This window comes from Phocoena phocoena, chromosome 1 (assembly GCF_963924675.1).
Source record: "Phocoena phocoena chromosome 1, mPhoPho1.1, whole genome shotgun sequence".
Taxonomy (NCBI): domain Eukaryota; kingdom Metazoa; phylum Chordata; class Mammalia; order Artiodactyla; family Phocoenidae; genus Phocoena; species Phocoena phocoena.
Genome location: NC_089219.1, coordinates 84,757,800 through 84,765,787, shown reverse-complemented (window position 1 = coordinate 84,765,787; position 7,988 = coordinate 84,757,800).

The window sequence follows — 7,988 nt, the reverse complement described above, 5'->3', positions numbered from 1 at the left end:
TATTACAAATAAATTACTCAGCTCACAAAATTAACTGAACAGTAAGGCACAAATAAGTGAGCATTACTGTTTGCTGGTTGAAGAGATAAGCAGTTAAACATCTAGAGGTGAAGTGGAGGACAATTAACATCCCAGCCCACTCAATTACCATACAGTGCCCACTTCTCCGGGAATTGGAGCTATTACAATCTGCTACTATGAATAAATGAGTATTTTAGCTCTCAGAGGGTAATGCAATAGTCTTGAAAATAATCTTTTTATGAGATTGTGGCTTTATCAGTTATAATTTAGAGTCAGGATAAACACTGATTATGTATCGCATTATAATGACTGCTGGAGGGTGCTTGCGTTTGGGCTTTCAATGTTATTAATTTTGCAATTCTACTCTTCTTGTCTAATAGGCTTTGTGAAATCAGTCTTGGCAAAGAGACTCCAGCTCACTTTTAATACTATCTCCCTTAGTGAATTTTAGCAGAAAAAAATTAAGTTGTAGAAAAGGAAATATTATCTAAAGGACTTGTGGCACAATGTTTTTCAATGTAAAAGGATGGCTGGGACAGCATGGTCCCTCTGACACTTAACCATGATGAAAACACTTAAGAACAGTTTAGGCATAGCTTCAAAGTGAGAGAAAAACAAAAGAGAACACTGTGTCTGTGTGTGTGTGCTCTCTGCTCACGCAATGTAGAGAAGTGTTTTGTTTGTTTGCAGTGTTTAACGAAAATCTTTATCCTGGGACATTTTGACCCAGTTCTTTGAATCTTTAGCAACTGAGTTGCTCATATCCTCTGCTAGCTGCCAAGGTTCAGAGGTTTTTTTTCCTTCATTTAACCAGCAGACAAAAGCAAAACTAAAGACACGATAGCTTTAGAGAAGACAAACTACAAAAGAAAGCCTTAGAGGGCCCCCAATAGGGAACCATATGTGAAATCAAATGGGCCAGCCATTGCATCAGCTGTGAACATATTGTACCAACTGGGAATGAAAATAAAACATTCAACTACCAACTGTTAGGATCTGTAAATAGTCAAACTAATTCCTGTGGGCTCCAAAAATACATGCAAAGGGTACTCATCAGGACACCATTGTCGTGTTCACAGGTAAAGTGGCTTATTTGTTTCTCGAAAAACAAGTAGAGTTAGAAAGACTGAATACAAAAATAAAATTCTATGTGGTTTAAAAAATTCCAGGGATTTGGGAAACCATATCCAAAGATTACAAACTGAAGATAATGAAAAAGCAGTGAATTTCAATGCACATATCCCAAGCCTAAAATTCCCTACAGTCAAAAACTGGCAATGAACCCTAGAAAATGTATAGATAAAGCTCAGGAGAATCTAGTTTGCATCTGCTAAGTGTTCACCTACCTTCTAGTTGCCTCCCATTTAACAACGTTTGTTAGGAATCCATGGACCAAGTATTCCTGGGTGGACTTGATTCTCTTCAGTATCAGTAGCAATGAAGAACTGGACTTTGAATATTTAGCAGCAGAAATAAACAAAATCCCCTCCAAAAAATTACACGCCATACATGCAATCTATAACATCACCTTAACACATTTGTTTAATAATCCTAAAGCATGTGTTCCATCCAAAAAATATGGGAAGAATAATCAAAAGTTTGAGAAGCACACACACATACATTTGTTTTTACTTAAAGCAAACACTCTATAGATCAATTAAAATAATATATACATGTGTTAGGGATTAGTACTAATTACATTAATATTTATCTTTTAATGATAAAGTTGATCAGGAAGCAAGAAAAATCTTTTTTACGAGTTAAATGCCAGTTACTTATTTTGAGCTTTTAGCACAAAACAGGGAGACTTAGCTCTACCACTTGCTTGCTGTATGACCTTGAGCAAACCCCTAAATGGCTAAAGTCTCATTTTCCTCATCTGTAAATAACGATGATAACATGCACCCTGCGTAGTCAGAAAGTTTCGGTGGAAAAGATGTTGGATGCCATTTAAACTGTAAAGCACAATCCAACGTGCACTCATTATGCCTGGCATCACCCTGGCAATAGGGACATAGCACTCTTCCTTAAGGACTTCTCAGACTTGTGGAAAAAAATGACACATAAATTTATCAGTGTAACATACTGTGGTAAATGAATGAATATACTCATATATAAATGAAGGAGTATGCTATGAGATATACTCATAATGTTTAATAGGAACAGAGCCTGATGTGATGGGAGTACTAAAGGAAATCTTGGAAAGAGTGACACCTGATTTGGATCGTAAAGAAGCTATAAAGCACTATACGCATATTAGAGATGTCCTACTAAAATAAATTTTATGAGTGCTGAGGAAAAACAATATATAAATAGATATAAATAACACTATAAATATAAAACAATAATATAAATAATAAAAATATAATTTTGTTTGTAATATTAATTACAATAATGTTAATGTAATACATATTTCAGTTAAGATGCAGAGATTGCCAGAATGAATGAAAATGTAAAACCCAACTAAATACTGTTGAAAGGAAATGCACTTAGAATATAAAGACACAGATAGTTGGAAAGGAAAAGGTCAGAAAAAGATATGCCATGTAAGTAGTAATCTTAAAATAGCTGGAATGGCTATATTAATATCAGATGAAATAGGCTTAAAGACGAAGAATACTATAATATGTTGGAGAGGAAACAATTTTCCTCTACCTTCCTAAGTTCTTCTGGCTGGCCTAAGAATTATATGGACATGAAACAGATTAACAGGAGAAAGATCAGTTTAATTCTGTATGCATGGGAAATCATGAAAATGATGATCAGAGAAGGACCCAAAGCAGGCAGCTTTTATATCTTTTTACATAAAAAAAAAAAACCAACAGGGCTTCCCTGGTGGCGCAGTGGTTGAGAGTCCGTCTGCCGATGTAGGGGACACAGGTTCGTGTCCCAGTCTGGGAAGATCCCACATGCCGCAGAGCGGCTGGGCCCGTGAGCCATGGCCGCTGAGCCTGCGCGTCTGGAGCCTGTGCTCCGCAATGGGAGAGGCCACAGCTGTGAGAGACCCGGGTACCGCAAAAAAAAAAAAAAAAAAAAAAACCAACAAATTTGTGAGAATTTGAGAGGACAAAGCAGCTTGGGTTTGGGTGCTTAATTAGTAAACAATTTAAGGAAACTTTGTGCTTGGGTAGTAAACTAGTAAAGAAGTAACAAGATGTTTATATAGGCTTCTCAGCCATGAATTCCCTGTCTCTTGTGATAAGGATGTCTCTTGTTAGCGTCATGGTGCAGCAAGGGTACTCTTCATTCAGGAGATTTATCTCCTGCATTAAGGGAGAAAAAGGAGGGTCAAAGTGTCCTTGTACTGGCTGCAATTCAAGTAGCTTTGATTCAAAATAATCAATATGCTGTTGAGTCATATTTTAGGATAGCCTGCGCTGAGCCCCAACACATACATAATGATTATTTCAAAATGATGAAAGTGTGAACTTATCAAGAAGACATACAATCATAAGTCAAAATAGATGAATCAAAAACTGACAGCTTTAAAGAGAAAAATATGCAATGTCAATAGGATAATTGAAGATTTTAACGTTCTTCTCTTGGCAATTAATTGTACAACTAAACAAAAATTTAATAAAGGCATAAATGATCTGAAAAACACTATCAACCGCCGTGATTTATTTGATATTTATATAACACTGTAACCTACAACTGGAGAATGCAAATTATTTTCAATTACACATTTTGTGTGTGTATTCATGTAATATCGATCATGGTACCTTATGGAGAAAATAGGTATATTAGATAAACATCATTCAGACATGAGTTACAGTGCTGTTGGCAGAGTTCGATGTTAATGAACCAGCAATATATATTAAATAAAATGTCTTTTATCAGAAACAAACATAAAAATAGTTTAGGTATTTAGCAGGTGAAAATGTGACCAGAGGATTGCAGGAACCAGCACCTTATTTCCCCTAGGAGCAATGGTTCAGTATTCAGTAATTCAGTGTTTGGAGTGACTTTATAGAACACAACTACCACCCATAACAAGAAATGACTGTATATGAAAGAACTATAAGCACATGAAAGTGTGCTCAGAAACATTAGTCATCAGGGAAAAACAAATTAAAACTATAATGAAAAAATTACTATAAACCAAATCAAAATATCAAAAATTAAAAAGCCTGACAACAAAAATGATGGTGAGGTTGTAGAGTAACTACAATTCATACATTTTAGTGGTAATATAAAATGATACAAAAAGTTCTGACAGGTTGTTACAAAACTCAACATATTTCTATATAATAACACAGAAATTCCACTTCTAGGTATTTACCAAGAGATAAAAAACTTCATGTATATTATGAATGAATGAGATTCATAACATGTATCTCAAAAACATGGGAAGTGAAAGAAAACTTATACAAAAAATTTTAAACTATATTATTTCATTTACATGAAATTCTAAAACAAGTACAAGTAACCTATGATAGGAAAAAAATCAGAAGTGCCCCTGGGTGCAGGGACTGGGTTAAGTGTGCAGATTGACTGGGAACAGACATTAGGAAACTTTCTGGGGTTAGGGTTATGTTCTTCAGAGGGATTTGGCTTTCACAAGTGTATACATTTGTCAAAACTTAGTGACTTTACATTATATGAAATACACAATTTAGGAGGACCTGTACTGATATCTGAAATTTTCTGTGAAATATGTCAAAAAATAAAGTGGATTTATAGACACATGGACATTGAAATGACTAGATATGTGACAAGCAGATAAAACAAATGTTAATGACAGAATCTAGGTGATGAATACACAGATATTCAGTGTAGAATTCTTTCACATTTGCTGTGTGCTTGAAATTTTTCATAATAAAATGCTGAAAATAAATAAGAAGAATGACTCAAAACATGCCAAAATTCATGTACATAAATGAATATTTATCTCTGAAACAATGACCCCAGGAATCTATGCACTTAATCCAATTTTACATCATTTGCTGAATTAAGTAAATAAATAAGCATGTTTGTGACTCTACTTTTAGTATTGCCTTCAGGAAACAGTTTATAAACCAGAGAAGAAAATCAGTGTTCTTATCTTTTAGTCACACCTAATATTCTAATCCCATATGCTATTATTGAAAAGAATGATCCTACTTTTTCTATAGATTTAACTACAGCTAAATTCTGAGTATTACAAAGGCAAATCCAGGCTCAAAATATAAAATTGTACTTCCACTAAGAATTTTTTTAAATCGTTAAGTTTTTAAGGCACTCTCCAAAGAAAGTCCCCCAAATGTTCTGAGCAATGCAGTAACATTCAGATGACTGTGTAACTCCATCGTACAATTACTTTAAAAAGCATGATCCCAATTCCCTCCTTCCTTCTTCAGTCCCTCCCCTATTTTCTCTCTCATTCACTTTTTACTCTGTAAATATTTGAGCATTAGTTTAAGTGCCAAAGAGAAAATTTTGGTATTAATCCAGGCATTGAAGAACTCAGTTGAGTGGAAGAATCAAGCTTTGGAAAAAAAGATAAATTACAATTCAACATAGTGTAGACAAAACATTATGTTTACCTATTTAAATTCTGATGTTTGTTAAAAATCTATCACATTACTTTATATTCATATCCAGTAAATACATCTCAACCTCTCACTTCTAATATCTTTAACCTTATTCATATTTTTGTCCAACTTATTCATAATTTCTCAAATATTCTACCTACTGGCCACCATTTTGTGGATAGTTAAGAAGTAACACTCTCCTCATTCTTCTCTTCCTTCTAAATTAATAGATATTTCTTACATCTTCCCCATAATTGTCACTGCGATCACCCCATCCTCAGATAATGTTTTTCTCTCTTCTTTATGTCTCACATTGACTTAATAACAAGTCTAAATAATTATTCTCTTCATCATGTGACTAACAATTTCCATTACAAATATAATACCAATTAATGCCCATAGAGATTATACAAAAGAACAACAAAAATAACCAAATTTCCATGCATTTGGAAATTTGAAAATATTCTGTTAAATAATTAATGTGTTAGCGAGAAGATTTTTAGAAAGGAAATTATAAAAGCAGGCAAAGTTTGGTGACAGCCAGAACTCTACCAATGGCAGGAGGCCATGACATGAGGAAGGACATCTGAAGCTATGTCTATACAAAAAAAATAGAAAAATGACTGGAAGCAAATATACCTAAATATTAACAAGGAATAATTCTGAGGTGAAGGTATAGGTTATTCCTATTTTTTTCTTTGGGTTACTTTAAAAAATCCAAATGTATGCAATAAAAATACCTGGAATGTAGCATTTTGGAGTTCATCCTTTATATTCTATCTCTGGTCATGGTAGAGCAGATCCTATATTACAGAAATAGAGAAAATTATCTGAACTAATAGAAGGGAACAGAGGTGGGAATATTCCTAAAAGAAAAAACCTGTCTGTCTTTAAAATATGTACACTTATATATAACTACACTTTTACTATAGGTGTGGAAGGGTTACCTATGGAGTTTACAGTTAACTGGGATGCCTGGAGTGTTAATGTTCACAGAGGACTTTTAATTAAGCAGAGTAGGTATTTATGTCAACAGGAAATGAAAATCAAGACTTGCCAAGGAAAGTTGAGAGCTTACACATGTTTCCAATTGCAGATTGTTGATTTCTCACCCAAATCAGCAGGATATTTACACACTCTGTGGGATGTTTAAGGAAATCACCACAACCTATGAATACACGTCATCCAAAAAGAGTAAGACATTCAGATTTTTCAGTATTTTCAGCTAGTTTTAAAACCAAGTGAAGTTAACCACAGTTAGACTTTTCTTCCAGCGCATCCATAGATCTGCTACAGTTACTAAACTTCTTGTTTTTCAATCCCAGTGTTTGTCTTGGTGCCTTCTTATTATTTCACTTTTTAATCTCTGATTCTGGCTACCTTTTCCTCCCCTTCCTCCTACAAAATATCGCATACAGTAAGGAGAGACAGAGCTTTCTGTTGAGTTTTTCTGTGCCCTACTTCTGTAGCTGGCACCTCATCCCCTGATGCACTAAATCGACACTTGTAGAAGTAGCAGCTTCAGAGTGACTGACAAGAGCCATAGCTTGCCCAAGTGTCAATTTAATGCAGCAGGGGATGGAGTAGCAGCTGCAGCAGGAGAAAGACCTTATTTCATACTTAGAAAACAATTGCAAAAATTGCCAGTGGGAGGGGAAGTGGGGTGAAGAATAGGAAGAATGAGAACAATAAAGGGAAGAAAGGGGAAGCAGAATATTGGGTGTGGGGAGAGAAAATAAATAAATTCATAGAAAAATAAAAGTCAAAAGAAGAAAAAGTGAAGGGAATTGCAAAGAAGAAAGAATAAAAGGTATTTTGTCCTAGGGTTATGTATTTCATTTCTCTACATCTAGAAATACCTTTTATGTAATAAAATATGTCCTATACAATATGAAGCTACCATCTGTTTATACCTTCCAAAAGGAAAACAAATAACCAAATAATTAAACCAACAAATTCTAAGCTGAGTTTTTACTACCAAATTGGTCAAGTGCTTGATAAGGACTGGTTCAGTACTGTGTCTCAAAAAGAATATAAGAAAAAAAGCAAAGAAAATGCTCTGAGATTTGTAACTTGTGAACCAATGTGCATTCTCAACACAGAAAAAAGGGGAAAATTAATTGAGTTGAAAAACAAGACAATTCACTATAAACAAGCTTCATTAAGATAATATCGTCTTCCATTTCCTTTTTGATTTAATATCCTATGAATATTTCTAGTCATATTCACACACAAGGACATCTCTGGAACAGATATTTCACATAGACATTACACCCTTGGTAATGGCTACTAATATTTCTAGACTTGAAGACAGATATTTCTAAAAACTCATTGAGAAAGGATTACAAGTTTCTACACACGTATACATACTCATACCAATGTATATATGTGTGGGCATATACATATATAAATCCACAAGTTATTTCTAATTTGGACACTCTGGTTTCTCTATCA